The 23,027-nt window shown below is 33.0% G+C and overlaps 1 long non-coding RNA gene across 1 annotated transcript; it reads right to left on the reverse strand.

Annotated features, from left to right (window-relative positions):
• Nucleotides 1–5,771: 5,771 nt before the first annotated feature.
• On the reverse strand, nucleotides 5,772–12,413 carry LOC139522478 (uncharacterized). The gene is made up of 3 exons (XR_011664440.1): nucleotides 12,347–12,413; nucleotides 9,159–9,221; nucleotides 5,772–5,990 (listed from the first exon to the last, which is right to left on the reverse strand). It is a non-coding gene; the product is annotated as an uncharacterized lncRNA (long non-coding RNA).
• Nucleotides 12,414–23,027: the final 10,614 nt, after the last annotated feature.

A 23,027-nucleotide genomic window follows, 5' to 3' on the forward strand; every position in this document is an offset into this window, starting at 1 on the left:
TGGGCGATTTTTGGTCTGTTGCTCTTTCGTCCCCTCCTAACTAAAGGCGATTCTCCTGAATCAGGATTGACTACTACATCTGTATCGTTATTCCCTACAAAGTCAAATCTTGGTCTCGTATGGTCATCATGACTATCTGAGTTTTCAGAAACTACGTCTATGCTTTTCTCATCGCCCTCCTTCATATATTTAATTTCTGTTTCGATCGGACCCTCGTAGCCATAACCCCAAGGCATCTCGCATTGTTTACAAAATTCCCCATTATCAGTTACTAGCCGCGACATCGCATCTGCATTCCCATGGCGCACTCCTGGCCTGTGCTCAATTTTCATGTGAAATTGGCTCAGTTGCTGAATCCATCGATGTATCTGACCATCGGGCTCCCGAAAATTCTGAAGCCACGTCAGAGACCCATGATCAGTTCTTATACGGAACGGACGTCCTAAAAGATAATGTTTAAAATACTTAGTAAAATAAACAACAGCTAACATTTCTCTTCTTGTCACGCAATAATTGCGTTCCTGCTTATCCAAACACCTACTACCGTACGCAATAACTCTCTCTTTCCCGTCCTGAATTTGGGATAAAACGGCTCCAATGGCATATGCGCTGGCATCAGTATCCAGTATAAACTCGGACCCGTCAGCCTGCGGAAATCCCAATATAGGTGCCGAAATTAACCTACTTTTCAGTTCTAGGAAAGCAGCTTCTGCACCTTTGTTCCAAGCAAATTTCTGGTTTTTCTTTGTAAGGTCAAACAGAGGCTTTGCAATTTTCGAAAAGTCCTTCACATATTTCCTATAATAGGAAGCTAAACCAAGAAAACTTCGAACTTGTGTCACTGTTGCAGGTCGTTTCATATTCTTAACTGCAACAACTTTAGCTGGGTCGGTTTTAACCCCTTCAGTGGACACAATATGCCCCAAAAAGGATATTTCTTTTTGCAACATATGACACTTCTTCGGCTTTAACTTCAGACCTGCTTCTGTAAGTCGACCAAAAACTTTCTGAAGGTTCAAAAGGTGTTCTTGGAACGATTTGCCAAATACTACTATGTCATCGAGATATAGTACAGCAACTCGCCACTGTAATCCAAACAAGGTCTTTTCTATAATTCTTTCAAAAGTACTAGCCGCATTACAAAGTCCAAACGGCATAGTCGTAAACTGGTACAGCCCTCCTCTAGGGGTAGCAAAGGCAGTCTTCTGTTTATCTTCCTCTACCATTGGCACTTGATGGTAGGCCATGTCCAGATCTAGTGAAGAAAACCACTCAGCCCCTCCTAGAGTATCTAAATTTTCGTCTATCCGTGTTAGGGGATAGGCGTCCTTTATGGTCTTTTCATTCAATTTTCGGTAATCTACGCACATCCGCCAACATCCATCTTTCTTCTGTACCATCACAACTTGTGATGACCACGGGCTTTCGGATTTTTCAATAAGACCTTTCTGTTCTAGCTTCCTAACTTCGTCCTCCAATGCCTGCCTCTTGTACATTGGGATCCTCCTAGGTGGTTCTCTAATGGGCTTATCGTCTCTAAGTTTTATCTTGTGAGTGCCCATATTGGTTCGACCAACCTCACCCGGTTGGGCAAAACATTCCTGATGGGCGTCTAGAAAATTCTTAAACAATTCCGCTTGTTTTTCATCTAAATTCCTACAACCAATCTCAAACATTGGACGCAGGTGCTCAGGTATATTGCCTGTGCTCCTTGTAGCGTCCACTTCAACCTCACAAATTTTCGACATTTCATTCATATCTATAACCGGTCCGACTTGACACACGGACGTAAACAATGCCAGATGTGTATGCCTATATACAATAACATCTGAAGAGCCAGGGTTATACACTCGGGTATACACCACTCCATCCGCTGAATCAACTAACGTTTTTGCCAACGCCAGCCCAAGCCGCTCCAGAAAAGGGCGTTCGGGCGTCAATATACCCAAGGAGCTGGATGCACTACGATATTTAGCCTTGTTCGTTAATCCCGACTTGATTATAGCTTCATGTCTCGGTGGTACCATAACTGTCTCCAACGCTATAACCCTCCTAGATTTGGTCTCTTTTGACCCTTCCAAAGGTATTCTCTTACCTTTAATAACAAAACTGGACTCGTCATGGTCCCAGGTACAACGATAAGTCGAGATGAAATCCTCTCCTATTAAGTTGTTTCTCACTCCTCCAACAATAACCTCATGTTCGAAAACATTCTCACCAAACGTGATCATCATCTCCGCTTTGCCAAGACACCGCAGCGGCTGTCCGTTAGCGGCCACAAAATGACTGTCAACTGGACTTAACATGGGTTTGTCCAGTATTAAGTCAAACGTTTCATTGGTGATGAAGGTACTCATGGCACCAGTATCTATTTTCCATTCGACTGTCGTGCCCTCGATCTGTCCTTTCACAACCATATTAGCAATTCCTCTTACTTTAACTTTCGGGGAAGGACTATCAACAGGAGTTTCAGGTTCCCTGGGTGTATCAACTACATGACCGTCACTGCTACTCGTTTCTTTTACAATAACCTCTGAATCTTCTTTAAACTTCACTTTTCTCCTCTTCCTCCATCTTCTCTTTACTTTTACATCAACTTCTTTATTAGGCCTCCTTTGGGTAACCGATACTTGGCCCTCAGTATCGGTCACATCTAGTTTAACGGACTCGGCTCAGCTCCAACGGACAATGGTGCCGGCTCTTGTTGTCCGCCCCCATGGTCTGTTTGGCTTCTACCAAACTGTGGGGCACCTCCCCTTCCTCTCATAAAACCTCGATTAAAGGGTCTCCCTCGGAACCCTCTACCATTATTATTCCAATTATACCTTCCTCGGCTGGCGCCTCTATTATATTCATAATCATTTGTTTGCCCAGTAGAACCCGCCCTTGGAGGTTCACTGGCATCTATCATCATATTATCTCTATGTCTCACTTCATATATAGGCCTATTAACAGGCTTATCTTTAACTAAATCCCTTTCTCCTACTCTTAAACATTCCTCTTGCATTGCATTTATAACTGCTTCTTGCAAATTTTTAGGCCTTGTCCTTTTAACGGCCAGGCGAAAGTCTTCAGACTGACCGCACTTGTCCAGAAAAGCTTTCACAGCATTTTCTTCAACTATATCAGGATTCCCAGGGTAAGCTCTCCTGCATAGATCTTCAAGCGCCTGTCCAAAATCTCGTAAAGACTCTTTATCTCGCCTTCTTCTCATCTTAGCTTCGGCTATGTACTTCTCCTTCATGGCTGTATGGCCAAACCTTTCCTCCATCTTTTGTCTCAACCTCGTATAATCTCGCTGAAATACCAATGGCAACCCGTATGCAAAAGTTTCGGCTTGTCCTCTAAGAGTGCTGAGTAGTACCCGTCTTGATTTTTCAGGATCCCAAGAATTGAGCTCGGCGATGTTCTCGAAATACTGCAGAAATTCATTCCAGACGTCTTCGTTGACCCCGGAGAATGTTCTACGGACAGGGTATTCTGTATGATGTGATGATCCGGAACGTGGGATACTAGCTGCCATATAAGATGGAGCCGAAGCATCCTGGTGTGACACCAGCGAAGGGACACACCGTTCACGCTCTGCCACATCGTTCGCATTCCCCACCATTTCAGCTCCAGCTGCACCTTGTGAGGGCTTCGACTGCCTTAATAAAGGAATCGAGGCACCAATAGTACAATCTTCTCTGTCGCATGGTTGATCACGGTTTTCACTAACGCATTGATCCATATTTATATCCGGGAATATACCATCCTCATCATACATCAAGTCAGTCATATGGCGTTCACCGTTCTTACTAGAGCGCCAAACAATCTTGATGCCTACCGTCGAAACAAGGAGTCCAATAATTATAAAAAGACAAGTCATTACATATTCCTGGGACCTTCGGACTACCTTATTCTCTGGGAAATACACCCACACAAAAATTACACAGCCACTGCATACAACAAGAAAGCAAATCCATACAGACCAAAACCAACCCCAACTACATTTGGTCTCCAAACCATTGACCGCACCAACAACTTCCATACTCTGGTAGCTCCTGGGTGACGAATGCATAAACTTCCGAAAACTCGGGTCGCCAGCTTTCTTCCCAGAGTGTGCGTCCAGAGGAGTCATGGGGAATGGTGAAACCTCAACTCCCGAGTCTGCAGGTGAAAATAATCTAGATCTACAGTTATCTTGCCTTACCCCAACGGACCTTGGAGCCCGAGTAGATGACCTCCGCATTATCCTTGGAGTTTCCATGACAATAAATCCAAGAGAAAAATATCACAACTGAATGTCATTAAAGTTATCAAAGTCACTCAATAAAAATCCCACCGCTGCCACCAATGTGATGAAAAACGGAGAGGACGGTCGAGTAACAGGAAGAACTAGAAATGCCCGAACCTGACGACGACGAATGAAAGTGATGGCAATTTCCTAATACTCCTGTAGTACTCCGCTTTCTCTCAGGTTAATTCTCCAAGTATTGTTAAGTTTCAGGTAGTGTTGTCCTGAGAATGTTCCTGGTCACATAAATTATAAATGGATCCTTGAGTAGTGTATAACTAAAAGAAACTCGAAGTCAATGATAAGTTCAACTTGTATTAAAAAGGCATGTGGAATATACGCAATTTATCAATGCATAGTATACGGACGGTATTACAATAAATTCACCCTGCAGACTACAAAACTCTTGTCTTCTAACTACTCTAAAATAATGCCTAACCCCCTATTTATACTCCCCCAATTAACCTGAATAATCATAAAACAATTAACTCTCTTAACCAATGAAAAAGTGACACATAACTTGGTAGAGCAAGTAGGGCACCTGGTAGGGCACTACAGCTCCAGTGGTAGGGCTGGTAGGGCACCTGGTAGGGCTCTGCAATCTAGGTCAACAAAACAGGATATGTCTGTCATTAATAGTTAAATAACAATTATGAAACAAAGAACAACCTTTAAAAACAGTGGGCTGACTAATTATAACTGACAACCATATATATGAATGATGAAACTTGTTGAGCCCACCTTAAAAAGAGCAAAGTAAATGATAACACTATTGCTATAACTGTAAATACATACAAAAACATATACATGATATAAATTCTTGAAAAGGGGGAGAATACCAAAATACAATATTCATTACAGTAGCAATATTCAAGCTATTGTCTCCTTAAGGCGCTTAACATGCAAAATGCCATAGCAACAACATTCTGCCTCAGGAAACCAGATCCAATAACTGCTCCATTAGATCCAAGTTTGAAAAATAATCTCAAAACAAAATTGATTAACTTTAAATAAAGTCATTGTCTGGTTATATTTGACATAATGTGGACTTTAGCTCATTGTTGAAGACTGTATGGTGACCCAAAGATATATAAATAATGTTCTTTGGTTGATGGCTGTCTTGTTAACAATAGATACAACAATAAAAAGTGTTTGGGTGCACAAAATTTTGAATATATGCCATTGACTGCCAATTACTTGTAAAATATCAGTAATTTACAACAATAAAACTGAGTGACTACATTTGTGTGATGAGAGCATTGCTTGACCATGATGATGTCAACAACCAATCAACTGAATAACAAATATGTGTGTTGAGGGCTTTCCTACGAACCATAATTTAACCACCAAGATTTTTTTAACATTAATGATATGCATATAACAATAAAAATTATCATCCAAAAGAAATATTGATTTCGAAAGCACAACGCTTAATACACAAATTTTGCTCAATATCTATTTGAAATATCTGAGTGATCAAAATATAAAACAAAGTTTTCTGTTCGGACATTTCCTACCCCATGTATTCTAATGTCCAACCACTGATTAGAGAGAAATATTCAATACGATAAAATAAATTCATTTATTAATAGTGAAACTTCAACTTCTTTTTTCTCACATCTTGTCTTTTTGGAGCCCATTTTAGAAAGTTTATTGTTTTGTCAGACACTTGAATTGCTGTTCTGTGATTCCATCTAGGTCTTCATGATGACATCTACAAAATCAAAAGTTGAAACATTGTCAAGTTTAATTTTGTTCAACACATTTAACTATTAATAACTTCATAATGATATTACTTTAAAGTATAAATCAAAAGCATAAGAACCGGTGAAAACTAAAGTAAATGACAGTTGTCCTTTGAAGTCTCAACTACATTTCCTTTCAGATAGACTAGAAGCTATAATCTGCAAGAAAATCCTAAATACTACATTTTAATTTGAATAAATTGAAGGTTTATCCACTTATGTCTTTTTCTGTATTACTTGTGCTGCAGCATGGATATCTGTCTAATTGACATATTCGAGGATGGTAAAGGGAGGTTCTTAACACAGAAACACGTGAAATAAAAATTAAAAAAAACGCTGCAATGAAAATAAAAATTGGGGTAAAGGAAGCATGAAAAATTAAATCGTGAATATTAAGGAAAAAAATACTCGAAGTTATTACTCAGTCGTTATTGGAGATCACACAGTCATGATAATGGACATGAAGACCCTGCGGTCACCTTTTCCCTTCCGCGTGTTGCATCTGAATCGGGGGGAAAAACATAATTTAAAACAATCTCCCGACTGACTTCGAATTTAGTCCTGGTTTACTTTTTTTTTATCTTGAATGTTGGACTAGCACGAGAAATTAAGAGTACCCACACAAAACACGAAAAATAAATAAAAGGAAACAAAAAAAATGCATGTCGAACCAAATACAATGTACGAGAAATAAAACGCCAAAACACGTGAAATAAAAAGGCCATAAATGCAAATAACTTTTACCACCCTCATATACCCTCTATGTTTGATTACCTTGTCAAAACTCTACTTCAATTTTGACAGTAAAATATTAAAGGTCCAACTTGGTGAGTCATATATAGCTTCCGACCTTTCCATCCAAAATTTGTAAACAAGCCCCGCTTTTTATGCGATTAAAATTTCTTTTTACTTTTGATTCAATCATATGATTTCAAATAGTCAATGATGAAAATTCATGAGACGTTGCAAGATATATTGGGAATGGTAACATGCTATCCTGATCCTGTCCTGATCCTAAGGTCAATTGATTGTCCTAAACATCCCCCTTTTCCACGTGTAAAATTTGAACTTTTCAGTGTACAGTTTTCATAACAACATGATATGCTCACATTTCAAAAAACGATAACGTAATTACAATAATTAATATAAATACTTACGATGAAAATGTAAAAGCTGTATACAGGAAAGATATTGATAAAAACTCTGCAGTAAATCACTTGTTGTCTCGTTAGCAGATATTCAAACTTTGTCAACAAAAACAAATGCGCATGCGCATATCTGAAAAGTCTTAAAATAGAAATGTTACAATGCCGCGAAAATTTAAATTGTGATTTAAATAGATCTATCCGTTGTTTATATTACAAGTTGTCAACCATTGTTTATGTACTGATGTATTCGTCTTTCTCTTTGAATTGATAAAAAGAATAGAAAAAAACGAAATGAAAACAAAGATATTTGACATCAGAAGTCAAGGAAAAAGGGGAGGGATCTTTTAAGGGGAAGAGTTTATTCACATATATTTAATTTTATATTTACTGTATGATCCTGTATACATGTTTATTCTATTATTATGTTTTGGGGTGGGGTGAAATTTTGGAATTTTCTATTATTTCAATATTTGGGGTGCGAAGTTCATGATTAGATCAGTAATGCTTAAATATACACTGTGATTGTTTTATGTGTTATTCTATAATCACCACAACAATTAGTGATACTTCTACTAAATATTTTATTTAATGTGAATATCGTTGTCAATTTAAAAATAATTGCGATGTGTCCAATACTTCTTTTTTGACAATTCTGGTATCCAGTAACCACAACTACTGGGTTTTATTTATTGATTAGCCAACGTTGATTCGGTGTTGGTATTTCTACACAATGTTAATTCAACGTGTAAACAATGTACGAATTTCAACGTTGCATTGTCAACGTTGAATCAATGTTGAATATTTGTTGATCAATGTATGACCTAAATCAACAAAGATTCAACGTTGATTCAACAAAGTGTGCCTGCAGGGTAGGCAGCTGAAAAAAGAAAACAAGACGTGCTACTTATTGAACCAAGAAAATATGTTTCCAAAAAATGTATTATTAAAATGCATCACTAATCAAAAGAATGAAATAAATATATCATACCTAAACGAATATAAGCAGACAATTTTATATTGCTTAATATTACTTGTCAAATTTAGTACATGTTTACACAAAAGATACTGCTCATTTTATATAGAAGATATTAATTCATGTTCTAAAATACATGTATGTATAGAACAAATACTTTATATAGATCTGAGTTTATTTGATATATATATATGCATCTGTATTGTCATACAGGAATTTATTAGCTTGAATATGTTAACATGCCAGTATTTTAAACACATACCAATTTTAATAAGAAAATTATGACCAAAAAAAATACATATTTGCTCCTTAAATTGTCAGGGTCTTGGTGCGAAAGAGAAAAGACAAAGATTATATTTGTGGATGAAGTATCAAAAATGTAACATATTGTTTGTACAGGAAAGTCATTTTACAGACAAATTGAAAATGAATTTAGAATATGAATTTAAAGGTCAACAATATCACAGCTTTGGAACCTCACAATCAAAAGGAGTCTCAATCTTCATAAATAATGAGATAGATTGTAAATTTATAGATAAATTTCAAGATGGGGAAGGCAGGTTAATCCTTTTAAATATTGAAATTGAAGACAGTATATATACGTTGGTAAATATTTATGCACCAAAAAATTTTATGTCAAAAAAGTCCTTTAAAGAAAAAAAAGCTGTACCCAGCTTAAAATCTTTAATAAAAATGCATAAGTTAAGTGATATATGGCGAGAAATACATGGTAAAAAAATACAATTTACTTGGAGGAAAAATAACATCAATGAATCATCAAGAATTGATTTCTTTTTAACCTGTCCTGAAATACGAACTCAAATAGAATCAACAGACATAAGACCAGCCATTATAACCCATACAGATCATCAAGCAATATTTCTTATGATAAACTGTAGATCACAACAAAAAGGAAAAGGATATTTTAAAATAAATAATAGTGTTTTAGAAAATAATGAGTATCAAAACATAATTAAAAAACTTATAAAACAGTATGAATGTAAAGTATTACTAACCAATGACGTTGGGCTTCAATGGGATCTCTTTAAAACAGAGGTGCGAGACTATACTATAGCATTCTGTAAAAGGAAAGCACAAAACAATGTAAAAGAAATAAACATTTTAGAAAATAAACTTAAAAAATTAAATGAATGTATAAATTTGAAGTGCCAAGAAGATGTTATTGCCTATTTCAATGATGAAATCAATAAATTAGAAAACAAACTTAGTAATTTATATGAAGCGAAAACTAAAGGGGCACAAATTAGATCTAGAATTAAGTGGGTGGAAGAAGGGGAAAAAAATACAAAATTCTTTTTAGGATTAGAAAAATCTAGGCAAACAAAAAAAAACAATAACAGCCCTTAAAGATAAAGATGGGGAGATACACAGAGATCCTACAAAAATATTGCAACTTGAAAGAGAATTTTATCAAGATATATACAAAAGTTCAAACCCTAACATAACTTATATTAAAGATTACATTATGAATACAGAAATTGATCATAAATTAACCAATAAAGAAAGTGAAAGTATGGAAGGTCTATTAAGTATCCAGGAATGCACAGAATCTCTATTTAAAATGAAACTCAATAAAGCCCCAGGCATTGATGGTTTAAGTGTAGAGTTTTACAAGATATTTTGGGAAGATCTGAAAGAATTTGCTGTTAATACATTCAATTTTTCATATGAAAAAGGGGAGTTAACTAATTTACAAAAAGTAGGAGTTATTTCCCTTCTACATAAAAAAAAATGACCCACTATCTTTAGATAACTATAGGCCAATAACATTATTAAATGTAGATACAAAGATTGTAGCTCAGTCATTAGCACAAAGAATTAGTAAAATATTACCACAAATTATTCATGGGGATCAAAATGGGTATGTAAAAAATAGATATATTGGATATAACATTAGACAAATTCAAGATATCATTGATTTTGCAGAAAAATTCAACATAGAGGGAGCTCTTCTTTTCTTAGATTTCTCTAAAGCCTTTGATTCTTTAGAGTGGGATTTCATGTTTTTAGCTTTAAAAAAATTTGGATTCAAAAGTTCAATGTTGAAATGGATTAAAGTTCTATATACTGATATTAAAAGCTCAGTTATAAACAATGGTTGGATTTCAAAACCTATAAGCATTTTTCGTGGGATTGGGCAAGGGTGCCCATGAAGGGCGATAATTTTTGTAATTGCTGTTGAAATTTTAGCATGTAGGATCAGACAAGATCATGACCTCAAAGGCTTTGAAATTAAACTTGATGGCAAAACTCACACATTAAAAATTAGTCAACTAGCAGATGATACCACTCTTTTTCTTAGAACAAAACAAGACATTTCAAAAGCACTTAATATGATTGAAACATTTGGAACATTGTCAGGTTTGAAATTAAACAGAGCTAAAACTGAGGGTGTTTGGCTTGGGAAGCAAAAAAACTGTAAAGATAAACGTGAAAATATTAACTGGACAAATATACCTGTAAAAAGCCTAGGTATATATTTTGGTCATAATAAAAAAGAGTGTCAAAGATTGAATGCTGAAAAACTTTTAGAAAAATCAGCAAAAATTATTCTTAATTGGAAAAAGAGAAACTTAACCATGATAGGAAGGATAACAGTTACTAAATCATTAATTATTCCTAATATTACATTTTTAGCATCTGTCTCAACCATAGATAAAGAGTATTTAAACCAGTTTAAAAAAATGATATATGAATTTTTATGGAATAACAAAACAGAAAAAGTTAAACGCTCCGTACTAAGTTACAACAAATTAAAGGGGGGATTAAAAATGATTAATTTAGAGAAATACTTAGAAACAATAAAAATAGGTTGGATTAAAAGATTAAATGCAGAGAAATTCTTAAACTGGACGGTAATACCAAAATTTTATTTAAACAAATTTGGAAATAATCTTCTTATATTGCAAATGAATCTGGATAGTATAAATTCAATACCAGATATAAAAAAGCTACCAGAGTTTTATCTTGATATAATCAAAGTTTGGATCAAGAACAAAAATAATAATAATAAATACCCAAAAATCTACAGACTAATCCGCCAACAAGTTATTTGGGGAAATCAATGGATAAAATTTCAAGAAAAAACATTATTATTCCAAAACTGGATAGATAGCAACATAATATACATAAATGATATCATAGATGAATCTGGAAATATAACAGAAAGATTTATTAGACAAAAGCTTAATAAAAAGACAAACTGGATTACTGAATTTTTAAAATTAAAAAAAGCTATACCAAAAGAATGGGTTAAAATATTAGCTGAAAAATGTTCAAGAACAACTAATGTACTAACAGATAATGTTGTGTATATTTATGACAAAGATAACTTTAAACAAAATATAAATAAATTAGAAACAAGTAAAATTTACAAAATACTATTAGAACAAGATAAAGAAATTCCAATTGGCTTTTACAAATGGAAGAGACTACTAAATTTTGAAAACATAGAAAATAAAGCTCAAAACATACTAAAATTTGTTCATAATTATTTGAAAGAAAATAAATTAAAAATGTTCAGATGGAAACTATTACATTTTATTCTTCCAAACAAAGTTTTATTAAAACAATGGAAAATATGCCAAAACTCAGACTGTAATCACTGTAATATTACAGAAGATTATGAACACTTTTTTATTACATGCCACTTTCTTGATAAATTTTGGAAAGACATATTTAATCTGTTAGAAAAAGTTTAACTTTGAAAACACATTTTAACACTAAAAAATTTGATTTGGGGTTACAAAATAAATGATATAGAATATTATGATATTAATTTTTTTCTTACAGTTATTATATTTTCAATTCACAAAATACACTATTTGTCAGAGTTTAGAACAAAGAAGATAAATGTATTTTCTGTTTTTAAAACTGAGTTTAGAAATAGGCTCGTTCTACAAAACAAGTTTTTTAACCATGAAAGAAAAGGAATATTAGGAAAATTATTTAAGTGTATTTGAATTGTTTGAACTGATAACATGGTTGGCAAAGTTATCATTGTGCATAAATTAATTTATTATCTAATTTTGTATTTATTTATGATGCTTGATAGACATTAATTACAATATTTATATTATAATCTGGTACGAGGCATTATACATTACAAAAAAAAACAAAAAACAGCATAGTTGTTCTTTGATTACCATACGACTATTATTCTTTCAAATTATAGCTGTCTTACCTGAATAATAATGTAGATCAAAGATAATTACAATCTTTTTCGAATGATTGAAAAAACCGTTATCCGGAAACACATAGAAACTGATAGAAGTCATCCCAAACTCGGATGAACTATGAAAATTTTCCGAAAATAAGACCAGATAATATAAATACTTTAATATAATTAGAATAGCATTATTTATCTATATTGATGTAATATTTATAATACTTTGTAAACGACTAACAATATGCAGTTTATCTACTTGAAGAATCCCTGAACTTCTGGTACTAATGAAACAGGGACCTTCACTGAGATAGCTGTGTCAGTGGAGTAATTGTTAACAGCGAGCAATACTGTTGTTGAATAATAAAAAACAAATCTTTTATTTTCTTAAAACATATTATTAAACCTATCATCTCACAATTTATTTTAAAAATTCTATCTCATAGATTTTTTTTTTATGCACACAATTGTGTTTTGTCATAAACAATCTAACCAAATTTTAGCAATTTTCAACGACTCATAGCTTGGAAAATAGCACGGTGACCCATACTTTTTATTATATTTTTGACAAAAGCATAGTAAAATCATTATTTTGGTAAAGTATAACAAAATTCTATCTAAAAAGATATATACTTATGATCTAGCTTAAAAGATGACCAATAAAAGCTATCATGTTGTAAATCGTCCATAGTCGAAAGTTATAAAAAGTACCAGGATTATAATTCAGTACGCCAGACGCGCGTTTCGTCTAAATAAGACTCACCAGTGACGCACATATTGAAATATTTATAAAGCCAAACAAGTACAAAGTTAAGAAGCATTGAGGATCCAAAATTCCAAAAAGTTGTGCCAAATACGACTAAGGTAATCTATACCTGGGATAAAATAATTCTTAGTTTTTCAAAAAATTTAAAGTTTTGTAAACAGGAAATTTATAAAAAAAAAAAAAAAGACCGCATTATTAATATTCATGTCACCGAAGTGTTGACTGCCGGGCTGGTTATACCCTCGGGAACGAAACGTCCACCAGCAGTTGCATCGACCCAGTGGTGTAAATAATTATCAAAGGTACTATGATTATAATTTAGTACGCCAGACGCGCGTTTCGCCTACATAAGACTCATCAGTGACGCTCATATCAAATTAATCATAAAGCCAAACAAGTACAAAGTTGAAGAGCATTGAGGATCCAAAATTCCAAAAAGAGGTGCCAAATTAATACGGCTAAGGTAATCTTTGCCTGGGATAAGAAAATCCTTAGTTTCAAAAAATTCAAAGTTTTGCAAATAGGAAATTTATAAAAATGACCACATTATTGATATTCATGTCAACACCGAAGAAAAAGGGAGAAGGTTTGGGACCATTAAAACATTGAATCCCGCTGCAAATGTTTGCACCTGTCCTAAGTCAGGAATCTGATGTACAGTAGTTGTCGTTTGTTTATGTAATTTAAATGTGTTTCTCGGTTTTTTTATATAGATTAGACCGTTGGTTTTCCCTTTTGAATGGTTTTACATTAGTAATTTTGGGACCCTTTATAGCTTGTTGTTTGGTGTGAGTCAAGGGTCCGTGTTGAAGGCCGTACATTGACCTATAATGGTTTACTTTTATAAATTGTTAGTTAGATGGAGAGTTGTCTCATTGGCACTCACACCACATCTTCCTATATCTATGGACAATTTTACTGATAAATGTAATGAATTATTTTTGGATTTATTGAAGGATGTTTGTGCAATCTATATATTATCGATTTTAATCAATTTTAACCGATTACTTTATCAAAAATAGTAACATTATTGTTCAATCACTGTCAAATACATGAAAATTCCAGCTATGTCCTTTCTTCCAAAGCTGCATGCACAAAACAGCCAATAAAAATAGATTTATTTCGTCTTCAAGCCGTTGTTCAACTACCAAATTGTCCATTCTATCTACTAGTCCATTTGGACAATAAAAAAATCTGATAATAAATTGGCCTTTTAAAAATAGTGGAATAAATTACTTTAAGCTTATATTAGAGTAACAAGAACTCGTTAGAAGTACTTGATAAATTGCATGCTTATAATACTTATTTTGAATCTGCTCACATGATTGTTCTACCTAATATTACACTTCGCCTCATAATTTAATTAAGAAAAAAATTTACCACGAGGAGTCGCATCACGAAAGGATTCTCGAGGTTTGCTAAAAAAGTAATCTCACTTCAAACCCCAAAAATTTAACCACATATATGAAAATGTCGCAGCTTCGAAACGAGCCATCATACATATCCAAGTCATTAAAGATGGCATATGTTGGTTTAATGTTGAGTCTCTAATATGCTATTTCCATTGGAAATAAACTAGTGTTGTCAAAACGTACACTTTTGCCTAACCGGTTACTCGGATAATCGTTCGACCGATTAACCGGTTAACCGGTAATTTAAGTTGGTGTTTGAAAGCCTTATCAATAGAACCCTACAAATAGATATAAGATGTGGTATAAGTGTCAATTTGACAACAAGTCATAAATACGCTTTTAGAATATAAGTTTTTCCTTTAGTATTATAAGGCTTGTCTGTGAGGATTCCTGGCGAAGTTTGACTTTTAATAATCAAATACACCGTATCAACCATAGAGTTTGTACCAACTTCAGATTAAAAAATTAAAAAAAAAAAAAATCTTTATCTCGTAGAATTGAATATGTCATATGTCTGAAACCGAATATTCTTTCCTTTTCTCTTGTTGTCTCCGAAAATAATGGGGTGTGTTTCTGAATCAATTTGAAATGATTAATTATAAAAAAGAAGATGTGGTATGATTGCCAATGAGACAATTCTTCACAAGAGACCAAATTGACACAGAAATTAACAACTATAGGTCATTGTACATGCTGTACGACCTGTTTCTTCACTGTGTTTGCCTTTTTTCTTTAAGCATGTTACTCGTACTTTCACGTATACATTGAGTACATTCACATTGGTTTGCATTTTACAATTTTTAAATTTAAAGAAAGACTACCCATGCACTACGGAGGTCGCACATTTAAATGTAGGTTTACACAATATTAGATCGAAAACGAAATAATGAAGTTATTAGTAAAATTAAATCTCATTACTGATTTAAAGTTACTGTTAAAAAAACATGTTTACTAATTATGTTTCTTAAAGATCCTGCCCCGAACTCTAATTAATTTTATGTTTTTAGGATTAACAATAGCAATCAATATACTGGACAATTGATCTGTCAAACTAATTACCACGACGACAATTTTTCAATAAAACAACTATTTGATGATTTGATTTTCAACACAAATTTATATCAAATCTATCGAAATTGAAAAAAGTCTGGTTAACCGGTTATCGTTTTTGGTATTCGGTATTCGGTCGTTCGACCGATTAACCGGTTAACCGGTTAACCGTTGACAACACTAAAATAAACACATTTAATCTAAAAAAAAAAGTTGTTTGCATAATACTGATTGGTTTCTTATATGTTTTATGACGGTATGACACTTAGCACTTAACGGGAGGGATTGTGCATGATTTTCATATGACCATGACATACTCTTTCTAGATCTAGAGCTGGTTTGCCAGTAAATACTAAAAGTCCTTTTCTAACTGATGCATTATTGTCATTTTGTTTAGTTTCTTTTGTTTCATATTCTGACATTTTTTTACAGCTGTCCAAAGTGAGGAGCCTTTTGCTTTTGTTAGTGTCGTTTGATTTTTAATTTGAGTTTATTTATATGTTTTGGAGTTAGTATGACGTCCATTATCAATGAACTGTTACACATTTTTGTTAAGAGCCAACTAAAGCTCGCCTCTGGATGCATTTTTTTCCGCTGTGTTGAAGAATCATTGCTGGCTTCCAACTGTTTTCTGCTCTTTGGTGGGGTTGTTGTCTCTCGTTGACGCAGTCCCCGTTTTCATTCTAAATTTTAACTAATAATAATTAAAAAATAAAACAACGTTTTATTATTTATGGTGGAAATTAAAACTTTACAAAAAATCATATTTACAGTATTAAAAAAAAAGTATATTGATAATTGTTTCTAGATTGCACTAACAGTCTTACCGAAGTTCCGACCTATTGAAAAGTTCTTGAGTGAGTGAAAACAAACATGAGAACATTCTAGAAGTGACATCGACCATTGCATCTATCGTATATATTTTTTTCACCTGTACTTTATGATAAACTCATCATAAATACAACGATTGAAATTTTGTACGTGCGCCAGCCCCTTGTTTTCTCTACAAAAGACTCATCATTTACACTGGAAATAAAGTACAAATTTGAAGAATATTGAGGACCAAAAATTCTCAAAAGTTTTGCAAAATACAGCTAACGGAAAGCCTTAGTATTTCAAAACATCAAAGTGTGGTAAACAGCTAATTTATTTAACTAACCATATAATAAATGATGAATACATGCAGTTGTCATATTTAACTATTTTACTGTACAAAATCTAATCCATAAGTATTTGATGGTGAAATCATAAGTTTTGCTGTAATCGACAAATAGCGATAAGATATAATCGAAAAAAATTGTCAAAGACTGATTACTGTCAACTACTTCAGAAAATGTGATCCATTACTATCGACTACGATTACATTGTACGATAAGAGTACCCTATCCTTGTTCCCGTTTGTTTTCATGTAAGGTTTGAAGATATCCAGGAAAAACTCTACAAACATAGAAAATTAATTCACTATTATGCTGATGCTTGTCTTAACTCCAACCAAAACACATCTGTTTTAGAAATGCAACTTTTCTGCATCAAATGTTCTGGAAATGATAAGTGTGAACAGTTGTCATTATATAAGCATTGCACGCGTTTTGTGTTGTCATACCTACACGCATGGAGATTTAGATTGATGATTACACGGTTTCATACTCTTTTTTTTTCTTTTCACGACAATTTAATCGGAGATTAAGAGAAATAGATACTATTTTCCTGTACCAATATAGTTAGAACTATAGATCAAACATTAAAGGAAGGGTCAATTTGGTATAGAAGACAATTATCCAGTCGTTTAAGTCGCAAGTCTATCGTGTAATGTAAAACGTTAAGGTTTTACTCAAATCAGCAATATATTGTAATAGCTTTTTATATATAAAAAAAGATACAGATTTTCTCTGAATTCCAGGCGATGTAAAAATTGACATATTTTATAGCAATTTTCTATGATTAAGGTGGTACCTAACACAACAGGGAGATAACTCTGTAGTAAAGTCAGTTAAAAGTTTTAATTACGTTGTGTTGTAAAAAGGATATTAAGCTTCCCAATGATCAAAATTGGTGTTTGTCAAATTGCTATATAACCAGTGTATTTTATCTGATCAATTGGTTGATTCAAATTTTTTTGAAATTTTTATATTTTTGTTAAAGGGTCAAAGTAAATACTTTGTCAATATTTTATGAAAATTACAAGAGCCAAATTAATTTAAGTGAAGGTGTTGGGTACCACCTTAAGGATCTTATTATTTGTTTCTTTTTTCTCTTCTACGTACGTTTCAAATCAATCTGAATGTGTCATTTTTTAAGTAACTTTACTTTGAGTAGTAGAATATATATGTTCATAGTTTTCAAATTACCTTTGACACTTGCAGTATTCAAAGGGCTAGCAATGTTGGTGCATATTACGGACAATACAGATTACAAATGTGCTCCATATTTATTAATCATATTTTTGTCCACCCTATCTAAAGTTCAGCATTTGTCATATGATTAATTTATTCATGTGGACGAGAGTGTTAAAAGATCATCATAAAAAGGTAACGTTTGATAACCGTTGGTTAATTCTCAGGTTCTTAATTACAAAATTAGACAGTTATCATTGTCGTTGTCTCTGTAAAGCATGCTATTTTTTGCTGAACAAAATGTTTTAGTAATTATCGGTTTTCATTTTATGTTTGATAAAAAGTTGAAATCATACTTAACAATCGAACTTAAAAGTTGTAGGTCTAGTAAGTGTGTGAAATAATTTGATATCTTCAATGGTGCGTACTTTTATTTATTTGTCCAAAGTATATGGAATAAAATGTTTGGTTGAGTTGAAACAACTTTGATTAGAAAGATTGGTAACGGAAAATTATTTGCTTGAAATTCAAAATAAAAATCAACTAAAGTTACACATGAATGTAATTTGTGGCTGCTTTTATTTTATAGATATTCGAATTCATTTATTTTGGGATTAACAGATTGTCTTGTGCATAAAGCCAGGGATAAGTCGACTGATATAGAAATATGAACACCTCGGACATCTCCGATTCCATTAGTATTTTTTTTTAAAGCGAAGGTCAATAGCCACGGTGGAGTTATTTCAAGTAAAATGTTTGGATTGATTTCGAAGTCAAACGAAATAAGCTTCCATACAAACTATAGTCTAGTAGCACACGCCTGAAAATATAGGTTCTGCTTACACCGTGCTTTCAAAGTTAATGTCTTGTTTGGTTTTTATAATGTTTTTTCTTCACATTGAAAATACATGTATCATTAATGTTTGTCAAATTGTTTGCTAAAGCAATGTACAGTAAATAATTATTCTATTTTCAGACAATGACGCTTGACATCTAAACCATTTGGCCAAAACACATTGATATCTCGATAGATAAGTTAAGTGATGTTCTGAAAACTGTAAAAATAAAATGCGTGCACCTACACTAGTTACTCTTTCCATATACACATCAATAACAATAAATAGCCACAAATTTCATTCAACAAGAGTATGGTAATTATTTGTGAAAAACTGTTGTTTCAATACCTAGAGACATTTGATATCCATAAGAAACCATGTGAAACACATCTGAAGTTTAAATAAAATAAAATTAAATGAACCGCCATCAAAACAACAGACGAAGAAATAGTCAAAAAGAGTAACGTACACAAACAACATGACCTGAAATGAACACAAAAGCAAGGACTATAACAGAAACTTAACAGAAATTACGTCCATTTAGCTTTTGACCTTATATAAATTAGCTTAAGAAGTGAAACATAACGTTTGATTTGCTTTTTTGCAGCTTTCCCAATGGCCATAAAGACGAGCGCATGTGGCATATGTTCACTTCGACAGATAACAAAAACTTGCAAACACTGGTGTCCGGAATGTGAAGAAGGCATTTATGATGAGTGCAAAGAACATCATAAATTACTGAAAGCTACAAGAAGGCACGAACCCATACCGATTTTTAATTACAAGTTACTACCGTCATTCATAACTGACATACAGCAATCATGTATCTACCACATTGAAATGTATCGACAGCATTGCGTTGAACATGCGTTACCTATGTGTTTCAAATGCAACAATGATCATCGTAAATGTAAGGGAAAGTCTTAAATAAAGTCAAGACTTCTGAGCAGTTTCTAGACCTAGAATCAAGACTTGACGACTTATTACTAAACATTGATTGGTTTAAACAATATTCAAATAAATTGAATTGGATTGGACAACAGGCATAGCCTATGTAAGCCATCTCCACACTAAACATTGATGAGATTAAACAAAACCTAACTTATAATGATACTAACTAAGTGAATAAAACGCTGGTTGAAGAAGAAATTCGACAAAAAAGAGTTGAAATAAACAAACACTTAGACTATCTAGAAAAACAAATTATCGAAGGTCTTGAAGAGAAGGAGTGTCAAAGTACGAAGAGTATTCAGAAAGTGTTATCGTCGGTCAAAGAAAAAGAAATCATTATCAGTCATTGTCAGTCGAACTTCTAAAAGATGAAACAATATACAATTGATCTTCAAATATTTCATGGAATAAAAGTTATTGAAGCGACAGTTAACGAAAATGAAAATTATCTCACTTCATTGATAGAAGCAACGAGTTTGAAGCAGCTTGACCTAGTGTGGAAGGAAGAACCAGATGTGCAAAGTATTTTGAACAGTTTAAAGAATTTTGGTTCAGTTGAAATTAAAACTCAAACAAGCAACATTGAGTACATCAGAGCGAAAGATAAACAAGCACAGTTACAAGTAGCAGCGGCTAAACAGATATTTGAAGTGAAATTTACAGAAGAAGATTATAACAGAAGTATAAAGCATATGAAGTTAGGGGTTGTACATGTCAGAAGAAGGAAATTTTGTATTCACTGATCATAATATCTATAAAACAACGCTATGTGCAATTGCTTCAGATAATAAACTCAAATATATTATGTTTTTATATCCTAGGTTCGACATAACACTGATTGACGGGAACACTGTTGCTATAATTACTGGGAATTCATGGGGACATTTTGGTGTTGATACCGCAAATATAACGATATAAAGTTTATCAACTTTAACTGGTTGTCCATATGGAATAATCCAAAATCACGAATCGCTGTTTGTCTATGTAGAAAAGGTGGTATTTGATATTAACCACCACCTTTCTCACCGCCACCATTGTTTCATTATATTTAGAAATGTATAATGTACTATTAAATTGCTGTCTCGGTATATAATATCTTTAAGGTCAGCATATTTTCGTTATTATTTACTCAATTTCCCCAAATTGAAGCAGAGTTATTGATGTATAAGTTGCTTGTCACAGTTAATGGGACTTATAGCAGTAATTTGGTTAAATTTTAAATGGGCCAGACACGTGTTAGAAGTTTCCGGACACTAACTAACAACAGATCCCTGTTCTAAGTCAGTCCTGGCGTCAGTCCATGCATGGACTTCTATCACTGACGTTCTTTATCTACGTGCTTGTAGTCATAAACAAGAGCAGGTCCAGCAGTAAGTTCAAGTATGGACTTAAAGTTAGTGTTCTATCGTTATTCAGAAGTTCAAGCATGAACTCAGATCTTCCGATTGATATGATTCTCAAGCTTGTGAATTAACCAATCACTGTGACAGCAACCGAGACGGCTAAACGCCAAATGATGTTTATTTTATTGTATGTATATCATGTAGTATGTATCTTAGTTTATTATATCTTAATAAATATATATTCTATGTTTTGTTGTGTATACATGTAAAACAAAATTAATGATTCGGAAGGAACTGATGTGATAAGTTGTAGTTCCGTCATTTTCCTACATTTATGGTTTTTTTTCGACAAGATATACTGCACAAACTATTAAGACAACATGCAGTTTGTTGTGTTTGTAATGGATCAGATATTTGGACTTTTAAAGATGAAATTATTTTTTAAGAACCGAAAGGCATTGCAATCCGTAATAATGGAAACGTGTATATTGTATGAGAAAAATCGTCGAATGTGGTCATTATATCAAATGATGGGAAGCATCAAAAACAACTTCTGACTGAGAATGACGGTTTACTTCATTCATCTGCTATTTTCCTTGATAAAGATAACAGAAAAGTTTTTGTTGTAAAATTTTGCACAACACAAGAATGAATCGACATGATTCAAGTTCATTTCTTCAATATGCAAACTTAAGCGTGTCTATAACAAATATTAAGTGACGTGGTTATACATGAATAATTGCAAAATAAAACAGTATATAAAAATGTTTGATTAACTGAATTGCAAAGTCGCAAACAAGAATCTCAAAATTACAAATACAGAATTTAAATTTGCAAATACTGATTTTAAATATACGTACATGTATTTTGAAATTTTAAAGTTACAAATTAAAATTGACAATAAACAGAACTCTTAAACTACACATTTAAAAGTTACAAATTGACTATTTACGATTTAAAATGTTTGACTGCGTTAGCTTTCCAAAGGTATTTGTCGTTTCAATCGTGTTACATAATAACGTAAATAGCGATTTATGTAAGAGTTCTAAGATAAAAAAAAATATGAAAAACTTATCAAGAAATAATTTCAAACGAGATATTCAATTGCTTTAATCGATTTGAACTCGTTGGAAAATCCGCACTTATATTGATAGTAAACAGAAACAAATACGATCTATTGATTGATTTTGAAAGGTGGAAAATATGTGTGTTTAATATTATATAATTTAATTTTGGATGTAACGCGTCTTCTGATTGGCTGACGCTATTTTGTTATGAACCCATAGACATAGTTTAGTCATGTGACCGTGACGTCATCAACGTTTTTTCATGGTTTTCTACAGTTTAAAATGGAATTTAGAATTAAATTATAAGAAATAACTGTAATATTTTTTTCTGTCTATTCGAAATAACATAAAAAATGTGGTGCACACTGTTCAATAGCCCGCTACGCGCGTTATTCAGTGTTCACCAAATTTTTTATGTTATTTCTTCATAGACAGAAAAAATATTACAGTCATTCCTTAAGAAACACTTACCATAACAATTACCTCTTGGACATTTGGACTGGTAACATTATGTGGCAACTTTTACTTAATAAGATATCACCGGATACGTTAGGATTTATGCATTCTTTCCTGAATAAAATCCAAACATATTTGTAAAAGGAGACTCATTTTTAACGGACGGTGTCGCAAAATTGTTCGTCACGAACCGATACTTTACATATTGCCTGTTGCGGTCTCTTTTTTATTTTGTTTTCGTTCTCATCTAGTATTAATATCAAATTACTGTTGTGCTGTTAGTGAACCTGCTTACCAATATTAATGTAACATCATTTAAACCCTCCAAACAAGCTTAGTGTAAATCGGTAAAGTCTGACATTTCGATTGTGTAAACATTGGATAAGTCATAATTTAAGCTCACATGACCATATCTTTTTATTTTATGTTAGCTATTAGGAAGTTTGCTGTTAATAAAAAGATTGACAATGATAAAATCCGATTCA

This window comes from Mytilus edulis, chromosome 5 (genome assembly GCF_963676685.1).
Source record: "Mytilus edulis chromosome 5, xbMytEdul2.2, whole genome shotgun sequence".
Classification (NCBI taxonomy): Eukaryota; Metazoa; Mollusca; class Bivalvia; order Mytilida; family Mytilidae; genus Mytilus; species Mytilus edulis.